Here is a 16891-nt window from a genome sequence, read left to right as displayed (position 1 = left end):
TGGGCAAAGCTATAAAAGCCAATACTGTATGTGCGTAGAATCACCAGCATGTGACAACTGCATTTTCAGACTAACACAGGTGAATTATATTGGCAATTCAGACACCAGGATTAACATAGCCATTAGCGATGTAATTTTTTGAAATGGTAGACTGTTATTGGTAAAATTCAGAACAAAATAAGATATACTCTTTATTTACATAGTTTTTGCATTCCTAGAAAAGTCAGTGTATTAAAACTGTGCCAAATATTATTTTTATATAAATGGAATCCGTTCATGGACTCAGATACTTATCAAGAGCTTTTTAATCTACATTAATGTCCAGCAGGACTGTTGAAAGTCATATGGGAACCAGAACAATTCTTTTGTGTGGGAGAGTGTCCTGTGTATTTCAAGATGTTCAGCATCCCTAGCTCACACTACAAATACCAGTAAATGCCATCAAATTATTGTGATGACAGAGTGTCCCCCACATATTTCTACAATGCTTTCTTGGGAACAGTGGGGGGAGATTTGAACTGCACAGATTGAAAACCACTGTTCTAAAGGATATACCTTTGGAAGAAGGAAAAAAACTTAAAAGAATACCTGATATTCAAAAAGGAAAATTAGCCAAGAAGGGGGTGAGGGGAGTAAAGTATTTAAATAAACCTCAATAAATCTTGTCTGTATAAAAAAGTAATTTATAATATTCTAATTTGTGAAGGTGAAAATGCATAGTATTAAAATACTATAAACAACCCTGGGTAAGTAGGAAATATAATAAGTTGAAGTATTCTGCAATCCTTGAATTTTTCTGAAGGATGTTTAAGATATTAAACTTGGTCAGGTAGCCATGGTGAAATTTCAGATGTAAGAATTAAAAGGCTAGATATAGAGAACTTAAATTAAAAAAATGGAGGGAAAATGATATAAGGAGATATAAGGATAGAAAAACAAAAACCCAATCAATTGGAAAAAAAATCAAGTAAGAAAACAGAAGCATAAGAAAAATGGGAAAAATTTAAAATATACAAAGATACATGACAGATAAAGTACAGAACATTGCTAAATTTAAATGAACTCAACGCTCCACTTAAAGGAACTGTCAGATTAGATTTTTAAATAGCTAACTAAATGCTATTTATAAAAACCCTAAAAACATAGAAACGTTAACATTAAAAAGGTGAGGAAAGAAAAACTAGGTGAATATTATCCAAGAAAAAGTTGTTGAAGCTATATTTGTGTCAGCAAAAATGAAATTTAAGAAAAAGAGATGTTAGGAATATGGCATGTCGCTTCATAATTTTAAAATATTAATTCAACGGGAAGATATAGCAATTTTAAATGTAAAGTAAGTAAGCAAAACTTCCAGTCTCTCCAAAAGTCTTTAATTTCCCAGAGAAGGTTTCTGCACATGTTCTTACAAAATATCCTTGAATAAGATGCACTTCAGAGTTGAATAAAATCTTTTTTTTTTTTAGATTTGCTTTTTTGGATTGCAAGATACAGGTAAAGAAAATACAGTTGTCTCAGCAATACACAGTTAGCATTTATGCAGGCCTGAAATATCATTTATCATTGTTAAAGATACAAAAGCCTCTCAAAATATCCAGAAATTGTTGTGCCAACCTAATTATTTGTTATTCAGACTGTAATAATCCTATCATTTTCGTGACTCAGTTTATCTTTTTTTATCATCTCTGTTTCTACTGCCTCTGACCATCTTTTCTCAATGCCTCCTGCATTCAAAACTCCGTAAGACTCTGGAGAGGATGCCATGGCACACAATAGACCATGCAGCTAATTTTTGCTTCACTGTGAACTTTCAGTAAGTTTGCTAATGCCTTTTTTTTTTTTTTTTTTTTTTTTGCGGTACAAGGGCCTCTCACTGTTGTGGTCCCTCCCGTTGCAGAGCACAGGCTCCGGACGCGCAGGCTCAGCGGCCATGGCTCACGGACCAAGACTAGCATTACTGCCTAGTCTTTACATGAAAAAAAAGGAAACCTGTATTTTAAAAATTAATTTGTTTTAGCATTATTGGCTAGTCTTTACATGAAAAAAAAATCCTAAAGCAAAGCAATTTTAAGGATTAGCAAACTGGGCTTCCCTGGTGGCGCAGTGGTTAAGAGTCTGCCTGCCGATGCAGGGGACACGGGTTCGTGCCCTGGTCCGGGAAGATCCCACATGCCGCGGAGCGGCTGGGCCCGTGAGCCATGGCCGCTGAGCCTGCGCGTCCGGAGCCTGTGCTCTGCAACGGGAGAGGCCACAACAGTGAGAGGCCCACGTACCGCAGGGGAAAAAAAAAAAACTCCTCTGAAGTATTAAAAAGTTTAAATTAGTGATATAGCTAAGTATTAAACTGAAGAAATTAAAGTGTTATGTAATAATGAATAATAGACATGAAAAAATCCTCAGCCACACTGGTTAAAAAAGAAAAAAATGCAAGCTAAAACAAGGTAACCGATTTACAAAACTAGCAGAGTTCTAGAGCATATATATATTTAGGATTGAACAATATGCAGTGAAATGATTACTCTTTTATTATGTTATAAGGAGTACATGTAAGCAAAATCTTGGAAATGAAACTGGCAATATATATCAAGAACTTTTTACTCAGTAATTTTATTTCTAAGAATCTACTCCAAGGATCAGAGATGCAGTTGATAGATTTATTATGAGGATGTTTACAGACAGGTTATTTGTAACTTTAAAAAACAGGAAAAGCTCCTAAGTATTTCATAATAGGTTGAAGGTTAAATAAATTATGGCATAGGCCATAATATCAGCCATTTAAAAATATGTTTCCTATGAATGTTCAATAACGGGAATTATTCACATTTTAAGTGGAAAAGTTTGAACCTAAAATTGTATACATTCACTCTGTTTACTGAGTGTCTGTAATGTGCATTGCATGATTATATATTAGGCAATACACACATATCTTACAATTACGAATGAAAATTTCTTCTACCGTAATTGTCATATTAGTATATATAATGCTAGACCTAACAAATTCTTAGTCCAGGTATAGAATAAGTGCACTAAATCCTCCTGCACTATAGAAAGCCAATGGATTATGTCTGAAGTTGATAAGTTGATAAATAATGGCATGGTTATATTATATTGAATTAATGAGAAAACTATCAAGACAATTAAAAACAAACATTTGAATATGGTTGCCTCTGAGAGGTTGAAACTCCAATAGGGTTGGGGCAGCAATGAGGCAGAAGCACTTGCCTTTTGTTATAAGTTCTACTACACTATTTTAGTTTTATTAATGCATATTTATACTTTCATTTTACAAACAGAATGCCCTTTTAGAGTTGGTAGTACATGGGGTCACAATAAATAGCGCTCCTCTTTCCCACCCAAGGTCAGAACTGAGAGGCAAACATAGGAGTCCAACAGCTGAAGATAAAATACCAACTTCATTAAAAGTTTAATTGAAAAATGTGACTTACGTTTGTGGCACAACAGGCTTGCTAATATTTCACCGCTAAATTAGCCTTTACCCACCCAGCCACTTGTATAGCTATAAAATAGCAGGCCACCCCCAAGGAGGTAGACAGAAAGCAGAACAGAATGCATGCATCCTGCACGTAGGCTGAGGCTAAAAATCAAAAAGAGAAAGGAGTCGAGCAGACATACTCTGTTTCTTTTTCCAGAGTCACTGATCATCTCTATAAAATCACTCACTAGCCATCTCCTAATCAAACACATATAAGATATCTGCCATGTGCTAGGTACTTTGTTATATGTTATGGTTGGATCAGTGAACAGTAAGATAGGCAAGACAAGTCTGTTGTCCTCAATAGCTCACAGTCTGGTGAGATAGACATGTAACATGTAAGGGAGACATGTTTATAAATAATTAGACAAGGTGCTACATATTATCTTGAATGATTTCCTCCAGTTCTAAGAATCAGCATTTGGAGAGTCTGTTCAGTTCAATTATTTGTCTATAGTAGTTTTGGTGATTTTCTTGTAATCTTGGCATATAATACTTGCATTATCTAAGTGAAGCTATAATAGTCTAATTCAAATTCTTCAGCTGCCTCTGTTTATCCCATTATTACTTTTGAAACTCTTTTGTTTTCCAGGTCAGTTTTTTCATATACAGATTTAAAATAGCCTTTGTATTCTGTAATATTTAATATTTTTAGTGGTAGTTTCAAATTTATTTATATATGTCCTCAACAATAAAATTAAGCATATCCTTTCTTTCTCCAGGTACTTTTCCTATTTATACTAACCATGAACATTAGGATAATACATTTTAAAGGCAGAAAGGCACTAAAATAACATTTGAATTGGAATAAGAATCAATTTAATAGAATTTGGTAACTTGAGGTTTTCTTTAAAAACTGTTATCCTTTTCTAATACAGATATAAAAAATTACTAACAAAATTCCATAATACAATATTCTAGTGAATTACAAAATTATAGTAAAATGTCGCAAGTACTGTTAGACTACCAACAGTAAGCACTGAGTAATTTTTGAAGCCTTTTTTAAAAAATCATTTTAAGAAACATTTTGCTATTAAGCAAAGTTGCCTGTACAAAATACATTTGTTATAACTAGCAACACCCTATAAGAAGCATTTTACTGGATTTAAAAATTATTTAACCTGTTAAATATGGCAACTTGAACATATGCATTTATTCCTGCTCTATCCAGAAACCCCACTAAAATGAGGATAAAGAAATACAAAAGACATAAACCCCCAAGGACAAAGAGAATGTTGAGAAGAGATAACAGAAAATTTGGTTTATTCTGTTTGTACACTATAAGTGAGGGTTTACCTACTCAAACATAGGCTGGCAGTTCTGGGATGAATCTTTAGAAGTTGTGGATAAGGATTTAGCTTGAAATCTGACCTTGTTCTATGCAAGGAAGCATAATTTAAGAATACTTATAGTTCATGTAGATAGGAATTTTCCATAAGTTGAGCTACATTGTAAAAGAAGACAGAGTTGGGTGGAGGCCTTATGTGTGTTCTGAGTGGGCAGGGGTTTATTGATAACTCAAGCTTCATTATACACCAAGAAACAGTCAAGGGAGAAGTTTGTGTCCTCTGAGTGTGAATGAGGTCTTATCCTGAAATTAGACCTCATGAGACATAGGCAGATATACTCAGAGGAAAAACCTTTGGTGTACAAGGAATAAAGGCATGAGTTTAGTGAGATGTCAAGGGCGTACTAACTCAAGAGAGAAACCTTATTTTTTTGGGGAAGGGTGAAATGAGTCAGAAGACATAGGTTTCCAAACTCAGGCAGCTACACTCTACAAAGACTTAAATGAGCCATGACTTTAAAATACCAAGTATACCATGATGACTCCCTCACTTTTATCCCCAGCCCTAACATTTCACATTTACTTAGATTCTTATATGCAACTGCCTATTGGACATTTCCATCTGGATAAATGATAGGACTCTAATAATTTAACATTTCCAAATCCAACTTTTGAAAATACTCTTCCCCAAAAATAAAAAAAAATAATTTTCTTTATTTAAAAAGAAAGAAAATACTCTTCCTCCTCTCACTTCCTGAGTCTCTCCCATCTCAGTAAATGACCCACCCTCATTTCCAATTGCTCAGCCTAGATTTTTTAAATTATCCTTGATTCCTCTCTTTCAGTCATATACTATACCCAGGCTTTCAGGAAATTCTGCCAGCTCTACTCTCAAGCATGTGCAGAATCTCTGTATTTTACAACATCCAGTGATACCACCCCAAGTCAAGACATCATCTGCTCCCTCTCTGATTTCATTCGCATCTAATCTTCAACCTTCCCCTAGCCACTTTGATGCTTACAAGCTTTCTTGCTATTCCTAAAATGCATTAAGCATTCTCTTACCTCATGGCCTGTGATGTTTTCCCTCTGGCTGGAATGCTCTTACTTTCAGATATTCATATAGCTGATCTTTTTACTTTCTTTAGATCTCTGCCAAATATCAATAAAGTAACTAGTGTTCAGTAAAGAGAGATCTTTACTCTCTTATATTTTAAAAAAATACTCTTTTCTAATCATTCATCACAAAGTTCTCTCCAACTGTTACACAGATTATTCCCTAAGCAGGTAAAGAATCATGCAAAAACTTTTCAACTCTCTCCTTTGAAAAATTTTTTTTTTTTTGCGGTACGCGGGCCTCTCACTGTTGTGGCCTTTCCCGTTGCAGAGCACAGGCTCCGGACACGCAGGCTCAGCGGCCATGGTTCACGGGCCCAGCCGCTCCGCGGCATGTGGGATCTTCCCAGACCAGGGCACGAACCCGTGTCCCCTGCATCGGCAGGTGGACTCTCAACCACTGCGCCACCAGGGAGGCCTCTCCTTTGAAAATTTTAGTATCGATCTTTTATTTCATTTTGGAATTTCATATCTAATGTACCTTAGTGACTCAGTAGAAACTTCTAGTTTAACATCCTACTATATTTTTTCATGTTATGCTTCTCTTACTGGAATTTTTGCTCTATAGAAGCAGGGACTTCATCTTTTTTCATTGATATAACTCCAGTATCCATAATACTGCCTGGTGCATAGCTTTCCAGAATATCTGTTGAACGAATGAATGAATACAGAAGAGAACTAAGGGAATGATCTGGATGATGGCAAAGAGAAATATCAGAATGGCAGACTTGATAGAGTAGAGTGAAACCCCAGCTACCCACAAACAAAAAGAGCTCTGGGAGAGCTCTGGAGTCCAACTTTAGCAACACAGGAAAACAAACAAACAAACAAAAACTCTGAGAATAACTGCACAAAAAATAAAAGAAGATGGCTTCATTTTGCCTGCATCATCCCATCCTCCAAGCTGTCATTGCTCAGCAGGAAGAGGGAACTTCCCAGCTAGAAAGAGTTACCCTCACCAGGAAAGGAAAAGTGGAATGAGCAACCAGCTGCCCCATCCTTTGGGGCACCACATGAAGGTCCCCTTTCAATTTCACCCCACCCAGACTCAGCAAAGCTGAGACACATATAGAAACAATAGAGATGGCTAAGGACAAGGAAGAGAAACAGAGGTTGCCAATCGTAGCCATGCAGTAGGAGAGACTGTGGTTTACAGTGACCTGCTCTGCAGACAAACAGGGCAGATTTTACTAATGAAAAAAAAACAATAGACAGCACAGCTGCTGCACACCTCCCTGCAGTGCAGCTCTACTGCAAGATGACAGCCTAGATCCCTACAGTTGACTCCTACCACCATCTGCAAACTTGGGGCTAGCCCCTCAAGCTGTGCACTTTCACACTGCCAGCCTGACACTTGTCATCAACATCCACTGCAGTGCACATGTGCAGACATGGAGAGCATTCCAACAGCCAGGGCCGCACAACTGCTCGTGGGCCTGGATCAGGCTTTGTCTTCTGTCACTGGCCTGCACAACTGTGCTCCAGTGCCTACTCTCACCACTCCTATTCAACATAGTACTGGAAATCCTAGCCAGAGCAATCAGGCAAGAAAAAGAAATAGAAGGCATTCAAATTGGAAAGGAACAAGTGAAATTGTCTTTGTTTGCAGATAATATGATCTTATATACAGAAAATCCTAAAGATTCCACCAAAAAAAACCTGTTAGAACTAATAAACAAATTCAGTGAAGTTGCAGGATACAAACTCAACATACAGAAATTAGTTGTGTTTCTATGCTCTAACAATAAATTATCTGAAAAAGAAATTTTAAAAAAATAGTCTCATTCACTATAGCATCAAAAATAATAAAATACTTAGGAATAAATTTAATCAAGGAAGTGAAAGACTAAAAATTGTAAGACTCCAGCAAAAGAAACTGAAGAAGACACAAGCAAATGGAAAGATACCCCATGTTCATGAATCAGAAAAATTAATATTGTTAAAATGTTCATACTACTCAAAGCCATCTATAGATTCACTACAATTTCTATCAAAATTCCAATTCATTTTTCACAGAAATAGAAAAAACAATCCTAAAATTTGTATGGAACCACAAAAGACCCTGAATAGCCAAAGCAGTCCTGAGAAAGAACAAAGCTGGAGGTATCACAGTCCTGATTTCAAACCATACTACAAAGCTATAGTAATCAAAACAAAATGGTACTGGCATAAAAATAGTATAGACCAGTGGAAAAGAATCTAGAGCCCAGAAATAAGCCCTCACAGTACAGTCAACTAATAGTTAACAAAAAGAGCCAAGAACAGGCTCTTCAATAAATTGTATTGGGAAATGGATAATCACATGCAAAGAATAAAATTGGACCCTTATCTTATACCACTCACAAAATTTAACTCAAAATGCATTGTAGACTTAAACATAAGAGCTAAAACCATAAAACCCTTAGAAGAAAATTTGGTGAAAATCTTCTTCACAAGATGTGTCAAAGATTATTTTTTTGTATATGACACCAAAAGCAAAAACAAATAAGTGGGACTACATCAAACTAAAAAGCTTCTGCACAGCAAAGGAAACAGTAAAGAAAATGAAAAGTCAACCAACAGAATGGTAGAAAATATTTGCAAATCATGTCTGATAAGGGATTAATATACAAAATACATAAATAATTCATAAAACTCAATAGCAAACTATCCAATTAAAAAATGGGCAGAGGAACTGAATAGATATTTTCCCAGCGAAGACATGCAGTGGCCAACAGATACATGAAATGGTGATCAACATCATTGATCATTATGTAAATGCAAATCAGAACCACAATGAGATATTATCTCATACCTATTAAAATGGCAATCATCAGAAAGACAAGAGATAACAAGTGTTGGTGAAGTTGTGGAGAAAAGGGAACCCATGTGCACTGCTGATGGCAATGTAAATTGGTTCATCCACTATAGAAAACAGTATGGAGAGTCCTCAGAAAATCAAAAATAGAACTACCATGTGATTCATCAATCCCACTTCTGTGTATTATCCAAAGGAATTGAAAGATTCTTTTTTTAAAAATCTTTATTTATTTATTTATTTTTGGCTGCATCGGGTCTTAGTTGCAGCATGCAGTGTCTTTCGTTGCAGCGTGCAGGCTTCTCTCTAGTTGTGGAGCGCAGGCTCAGTAATTGCGGTGTGTGGGCTCAGTAGTTGCAGCACACAGGTTTAGTTGTCCCACAGCAAGTGAGATCTTAGTTCCCCCAAACATCCCCGCATTGGATGGCGGATTCTTAACCACTGGACCACCAGGGAAGTCCAAAAAGATTCTTAGAGAGCTCTACACTCTCATGCTCATTGCAGCATTATTCACCGTAACCAAGATATGGAAACAACCTAAAAGTGTCTGTCAACCGATGAATGGATAAGGAAGATGTGGTGTATATATACAATGGAATATTATTGAGCCATGAGGAAAGATGAAATCCTGCCATTTGCAACAATATGGATGAACCCTTAGGGCATTATGCTAAGTGAAGTAAGTCAGACATAGAAAGATAAATACTGTATGATATCACTTATATGTGGAATCTAAAAAATCTGAACTCAGAAATAGTAGAGAGATGGTTATCAGATGCTGGGAGATAGGGAAAATGGGGAGATGTGGACAAAGGGTACAAAGTTCAGCATGGTGATTATAGTTAACAATACTGTATTATATAGTTGAACGTTTCTAAGAGAGTAATGTCACAACAAAAAAAGACATAGTAATTATGTGATGTGATGGAGGTGTTAGCTAGCATTATGGTAGCAGTCATTTTTCAATAAATAAGTGTATTAAATGAACACCTTAAACTTAAACAATGTTATATGTCAATTATATCTGAATAAGGCTGGGATGGCGGAGGGAGAATGGCAGTCCTAAAGAGCAACCAAATTGTATCGAAGGCAAAGTGGTACTGAAATGATTTCTACAAAATAAAATTAGAAATGAGAAATTAACTGAAGTGTTTGATCACATTGACATATCTTGCTTGCAATGATCTTGGAGAGTTTGGAGAAAATTAGTGGTAAGAATATAGAAAAAAACCCAACAACAACACAACCACAGCCACAATAATAACAACAAATAAGGCAACCATTGACTCCTGGAGAAACAAAGCATTGTACAGAAAAATAATTATAATCATAGCATACTATCTGGCTTGCTATTGAACAGTATTTTCATGTCACAAATACAGACATAATGGATACAAATTTTACCAAAAATTGTGATATAGCTATACAAGCAGATGAACTAGCAAGTATAAATATATTATTATAGAGCTACGTCCTTGTTTTCCATATTATGAAGTCAATATATGCTTTAAGTTGAAAAAAAAGGATGGCAATATATTGTATTTAAAATATGGATGTAGGGCTTCCCTGGTGGTGCAGTGGTTACGAATACGCCTTGGACTTCTCTGGTGGTGCAGTGGTTAAGAATCCACCTGCCAATGCAAGGGACATGGGTTCGAGCACTGGTCTGGGAAAACCCAACATGCCGCGGAGCAACTAAGCCCGTGCGCCACAACTACTGAGCCTGCGCTCTAGAGCCCGCGAACCACAACTGCTGAAGCCTGCGTGCCACAACTACTGAAGCCCACTCACCTAGAGCCCATACTCCGCAACAAGAGAAGCCTGTGAACCGCAACGAAGAGTAGCCCCCGCTCGCTGCAACTAGAGAAAGCCCACACGCAGCAAGGAAGACCCAACACAGCCAAAAATAAATACATAAATTTAAAATAAAGTAAAATAAAATATGGATGTAAATAAGAGAAAAAAAATTAAGTATTGAAATTGCTTACCTCTCAAGGAAATCACGTACTGAGGTTTGAGAGAGATAGGGCTGAGCATTAGAGCTTATTGATTAGAAGCTTTGTACTATTTGCTCTTTTAAACTGTATAGATGTATTACTTTTAAAAATAAAAATTATATTAAGAATGTACATTTTTAATTGTAAAATGACTACATGTAAGGATATAAAAAGATAACATGTAAAATACAGGTCTGTAGGACCAGAGTCTACAACATGTTTATCTAAGATGAAATTCTCAGAGCACTTTCAGTGAAATTCAACGCCAAATTAAAGTTCAGAATTTCTCCTACCAAAACCATATTTACTATCTCTACTTTTGTGATAATCATGCTCTCACTTTTCTTTTTTCTCTCACTTTTCTTTTTTTTTTTAACTTATTTATTTAATTTTATTTTTGGTTGTGTTGGGTCTTTGCTGCTGCGCGCGGGCTTTCTCTAGTTGCGGCAAGTGGGAGCTACTCTTCTTTGTGGTGCGCAGGCTTCTCATTGCGGTGGCTTCTCTTCTTGCGGAGCACAGGCTCTAGGCATGTGGGCTTCAGTAGTTGTGGTGCACGGGCTCTAGAGCACAGGCTCAGTAGCTGTGGCGCACAGGCTCAGTTGCTCCACGGCATGTGGGATCTTCCCAGACCAGGGCTTGAACCCGTGTCCCCTGCATTGGCAGGCAGATTCTTAACCACTGCGTCACCAGGGAAGTTCGCCCTCACTTTTCTTTATCTTTGTACCATCAGAGGTTTTATCCCTAACCTACAGGTTAAGTGTTGCCTGTTTTTGACTGTATCTAAATGAACCCTACTGCATATAGTATGCTATAACTTGCTCCATTTTCTAATACACATATTTGTGAGGTTGACCCAAGAAAGTGTGTTGCTGCCAATAATTTTTTTCCACTGTATTCTATTTGCTTTTGCCTATACCACATTTTTGTTCAAACTACTCTTGACATTTGAGTTGTTTCCGTTATTTTTGCCGTTACAAACAAAACTATCAAATCATATAGAATTGCATTTGCTTTATGCAAATTAATTTTGTATCCAGCAACTTTACTAAAATCTCAATTCTAGTAATTTATCTCTCAATTTTTTCTATGTCTATTTATAAAATCCACAAATAATGGCATCTTTGCTTTTTTCCAATCCACATCTCCTTTATTTATTTTTCTTTATTACTAGTACTGGACCTCTGGTACATATTGAGCCTGCCAATCAGATTGTGGTTCAAATTCTCAGTTACAGCTTTTTACCCTTCTCAGCACAGAACTTATGTTCAAGAAAGTTGATTTTCCTTGTTATCTTCTGGGGTATGAGGTAGGGAGGGCAGGTTTAATCCTGGCTCACCATTATACATTTGGCCATTTGATGTCCTAGTTTTATAGGGGAGACGTGTCTTCCTATTAGACTCCTTCTCTTGAACAAGTCTTGGGCTTTGTTTCCTGTTGCCATATCCTGTGGGGCCATGGAGAAACATGGTTAGGGAATAAGCCAGTTCCATTTCTCAATTTACCTATCTGAGCTCTTGACTTAACTTAGATAAGACCTGAAATTTTCTTACCTTATTATTAGTTCACTGATGCATTTAAGGAAATTTTATTAAATATATTTTATGAGAACTGTTTAGTTGTTTTCATTGGCAAGTCAGTCCAGGCACCCAGCCTGCCATGTTAGCAGAAAAAAAGCAGATGAGTTGAAGAATTATGAAAACAAACTAGGCTGCTGATTCTTCAGACAGGATGCAAGAACTAGTTTAAGTGTACCCTTTGAAGTAAGGCCAGTTTTCTAAACAATTTTTAAATCCTTTCTCAAAAAGTAATGACAATGCCAAGACTTTTTTCCTTTTCCAGTAAAAGCCATATACTACATTTCCGACAGTAGGTAAAAATATCCAAAGGGTGTATTCATTGCACCCTGATGTCATTTCTCTTGGTGAAAACACTATTGCGTTTTTTTCCAGAAAAACTATCTCCGTGCCAACACATATTATGCCAATCAGTTACACATCAAGTTTTGAACTCCAAACACCTACACAAAGTTCTTCATGATTGACTGTCACTTCTCAGAAATAACACAGTAATGTTCCAGCATTCCTGAGAGATCATAGTATTCTTTTACAGTCCGTTTGATGTATGTTTCCAAAATGCCAGACAGAAACCCATAATGCCTTCAGAATTTGTGCCAAGTACACATAGCTGAGATTACTCAGATAAAGTCATATTAATCTTAAAGACATTTGCTATTTTTTTAGAATGACAAAAGGGCATTCATAAAATTTTATGTGTAATTTACTTTGTTTATTCTATGGATGTGACCCTTAATTGTTTGTTTTGCTATTTAATTCAATGTTTGCTGAACAAAATGACAGGCATTTTGAGTCCCACTTTCCTGCATCCAGCATAACTGAGCTTATCAGACTGGACTCGCATATTCAGAAGAGGAAAACAGTCACTAAAATAAGGAGGCAAGAACTCCTTTTTTGTATCCATAACGTCTGGCAGTACCCCTGGCATGTGGGAGAAGCTAAATATTTATGAAAGGAATAATAATGTTGAGGGATATTAAATAGAATTCCCCACTTGTGCCAGGAAGAAAATGACAGAGAAAGAAGACAGGCTCTGGGGTTCAATAGATCTGGGCTTGTATTTCAGCAACGTCAGTCATTAACTTCCTGGCACTAACAAGTGAACATCAGTTTCCTAATCTGTAAGGAAGGGTATAATGCCTAATTCACAGGGCCGTGAATTGTGGGGATTAAGTGAGATGGCACATAAGCAACTAGCATAGTTCCTGGCACAAAGTTGTTATTCAGTAAGTTATTTCCCACTTTTTCAAATACTGTTTAAAAATTATCGCGAGAGAACAATGACCACTGCTGAGAGTGCGAGCGACATGCACGCGCTGAGTAGGGGGAGGGGCCTGGCGCGTGCTGAAATGGGACTGAGAGTTGTCTGCTGGTTCTCAGCTTGAAGAAGATTCTACAGTCATTATTGACCCTTTTTCTTGGCATTACCATTTTTTGAAACAAAGTTAACCTAGTTTTCTAGTTTGAGCTTTCTTTTTAGCCATCTTTTTTTTAAAAAAAATTTAATCTATAAACTAGACAAGAGGTAGTTCTACAATGTCCAAGTCATTCCAGCAGTCGTCTCTTGGTAGTGACTCGCAGGGCCGTGGGCGTGACCTGTCTGCAGCAGGAATAGGCCTTCTTGCTGCTGCTACCCAGTCTTTAAGTATGCCAGCGTCTCTTGGAAGGATGAACCAGGGTACTGCACACTTTGCTACTTTGACAAATCTTGGAATGAGTTCTTCATTGAATCAACAAGGAGCCCATAGTGCACTGTCTTCTGCTAGTACTTCTTCCCATAATTTGATTTCTGTATTTAACATTGGAAGTAGAGGTCCCCTCCCTTTGTCTTCTCAGCACCGTGGAGGTGCATACCAGCCCAGTAACATTTTGGCCAGCTTTGGTCTGTCTGCTAGAGACTTAGATGAACTGAGTCGTTATCCAGAGGACAAGATTACTCCTGAGAACTTGCCCCCAATCCTACAACTTGAAAGGAGGAGAACTGAAGAAGGCCCTACATTGAGTTATGGTAGAGATGGCAGATCTGCTACATGGGAGCCACCATACAGAGTACCTAGGGACGATTGGAAAGAAAAGAAGCACTTTAGAAGAGATAGGTTTTTTTTGTTTTGGGGGGGTTTTTTTTTTGGCTGTGTTGGGTCCTCTTTGCAGTGCACAGGCTTCTCATTGCAGTGGCTTCTCTTATTGCAGAGCATGGCGGGCAGGCTTCAGTAGTTGTGGCTCACGGGCTTAGTTGCTCCGCAGCATGTGGGATCTTCCCAGACCAGGGATCGAACCCATGTCCCCTGCATTGGCAGGCGGTTTCTTAACCACTGCGCCACCAGGGAAGCCCAAGAAGGGATAGTTTTGATGATCATGGTCCTAGTTTCAACCCAGTGCTTGGTTATGACTGTGGAAGTCATTTGCAAGAATCTGGTTATTATGACAGAATGGATTATGAAGATGACAGATTAAGAGATGGAGAAAGGTGTAGGGATGATTCTTTTTTTGGTGAGACCTCACGTAACTATCATAAATTTGACAGTGAGTATGAGAGAATGGGACATGGTCCTGGCCTCTTACAAGAGAGATCTCTGTTTGAGAAAAAGAGGGGTGCTCCTCCAAGTAGCAATATAGAAGACTTCCAGGGACTCTTACCAAAGGGTTATCCCCATCTGTGTTCTATATGTGATTTGCCAGTTCATTCTAATAAGGAGTGGAGTCAACATATCAATGGAGCAAGTCACAGTTGTTGATGCCAGCTTCTTCTTGAAATCTACCCAGAATGGAACCCTAACAATGATATAGGACATACAATGGGTGATCCATTCATGTTGCAGCAATGTACAAACCCAGCACCAGGAATTCTGGGACCTCCACCTCCCTCATTTCATCTTGGGGGACCAGCAGTTGGACCAAGAGGAAATCTATGTGCTGGAAATGGAAACCTGCAAGGACCAAGACACATGCAGAGTGGGAACTAGCCGAGTTGTTCACATCATGGATGTCTGGCAAGGGAAAAACTTGAGATATCAACTATTACAGCTGGTGGAACCAGCTGTAATTTGGAATTATTCAAATCATCTGATTCTAAATAAAATTAATGAGGCATTTATTGAAATGGCAACTACAGAAGATGCTCAGGCTGCAGTGGATTATTATACAGCTATACCAGCATTAGTATTTGGCAAGCCAGTGAGAGTTAATTTATCCTAGAAGTATAAAAGAATAAAGGCCTTTGTTGAGATGGAGACCAGAGAAGATGCAATGGCAATGGTTGACCACTGTTTGAAAAAGGCCCTTTGGTTTCAAGAGAGATATGTAAAAGTTGACCTGTCCGAAAAATAGAAAACATTGGTACTTAGGACTCCCAACAGAGGCATTGACTTACTGAAAAAAGATAAATCCCGGAGAAGATCTTACTCTCCAAATGACAAAGAATCTCCAAGTGATAAGGAATCCAAAACTGATGGTTCCCAGAAGACTGAAAGTACAACTGAAGGTAAAGAACAAGAAGAGAAGTCAGGTGAAAATGGTGAAAAAGATACAAAGGATGACCAGTCAGAACAAGAACCTAACATACTTCTTGAATCTGATTTGCTTGATCTACTTTGAGTGAGCTTTTGGTTTTCCAACTGTGGCCCATTGACAAAAATATTTTAAATCTTAGAAGCCTGAAACACTGCGTCAGACCTTATTGTCACGCTGTAGTAAATTCTCCAAGGTAGTGCAGTCCTGTGAGGTTTCTTGGCAATCAGCAAACTGTAGCTCACCTTCCTTGACTCAATAATATTTATTGATTTGCTTATTTGAACAAATTATCTCTAAGATAAAGTCTACAGTAATATATTTACTTGTACAAAGAAAATCATATAAGCCCTGAAGGTTTTAATAGCAGTAAAATATGAAAGGTGGTCACTGAGTTTTGCTTCCTCAACCAATTTTTTTTTTAATCCAAGAAGTGATAGCAAGAAGGACATGAGAGTGGTATGAATAAAATTATAAACCTAGCACTTTTACAGTTTACAAAGATAGTGATAGAATCCAAAATCTCTGTATTTTTAATATATGTAATAGGTGTCACATTGGCTTCCTGTGTAGTTTTGTCTGAATCATGTTTAGGCCTTACTTCAACTCTCGAGACATAGAATACAACAACAATGGTCATTGATACTCATCACCACTTCAATTGCTTGCAGTAGACATAAGGAAAAGACTAGCATAGTATTATAAGTATTTGCATTCAAGTAGCTACGAGCCATGGCATATGGAAAGAAAAAAGTGCTTTTAAGACACATAAAATACAGTGTTATCCACTTACTAACTAAAGAATCAAGAACCCCAAAAAGGCAGTTAAAAAAAACAAACAAAAAACTCGGTTCAAATGTTAGAATAAAAGCATAAAGTAAAAGAAAATTTGTTCCCTCAAATTTAATCATTGTAAATGCAAACTTACACTGTTCTACCTAATGTCACATAATTAATTTATTCTATCAATACTTCATTATTTTTCTTAGCTTGACAGGTTGGGGAAGGATGTTATAATAATTCATAAAATCTTTGATAATGTCTCTACCTTGTCCAATAGTCAGTGATCTGGAAACATTATTTTCCAAGTTAGTAAACCAATGAAAAAAAGCAGATTTTATA

The 16891-nt window shown here is 37.2% G+C and overlaps 1 pseudogene across 1 annotated transcript; it reads left to right on the top strand.

Moving 5' to 3' along the window:
• The first annotated feature begins 13798 nt into the window (after positions 1-13798).
• LOC309972306 (matrin-3-like) lies at positions 13799-15856 on the top strand (annotated as a pseudogene). The gene is made up of 2 exons: positions 13799-14358; positions 14607-15856. The product of its transcript is annotated as a matrin-3-like (transcript).
• The last annotated feature ends 1035 nt before the right edge of the window (positions 15857-16891 follow it).

This window comes from Leucopleurus acutus (assembly GCF_964270905.1).
Source record: "Leucopleurus acutus genome assembly, chromosome: 15".
Taxonomy (NCBI): domain Eukaryota; kingdom Metazoa; phylum Chordata; class Mammalia; order Artiodactyla; family Delphinidae; genus Leucopleurus; species Leucopleurus acutus.
The sequence above is the reverse complement of the archived record's forward strand: the minus strand, read 5'-3'. Positions and strand labels throughout refer to the sequence as shown.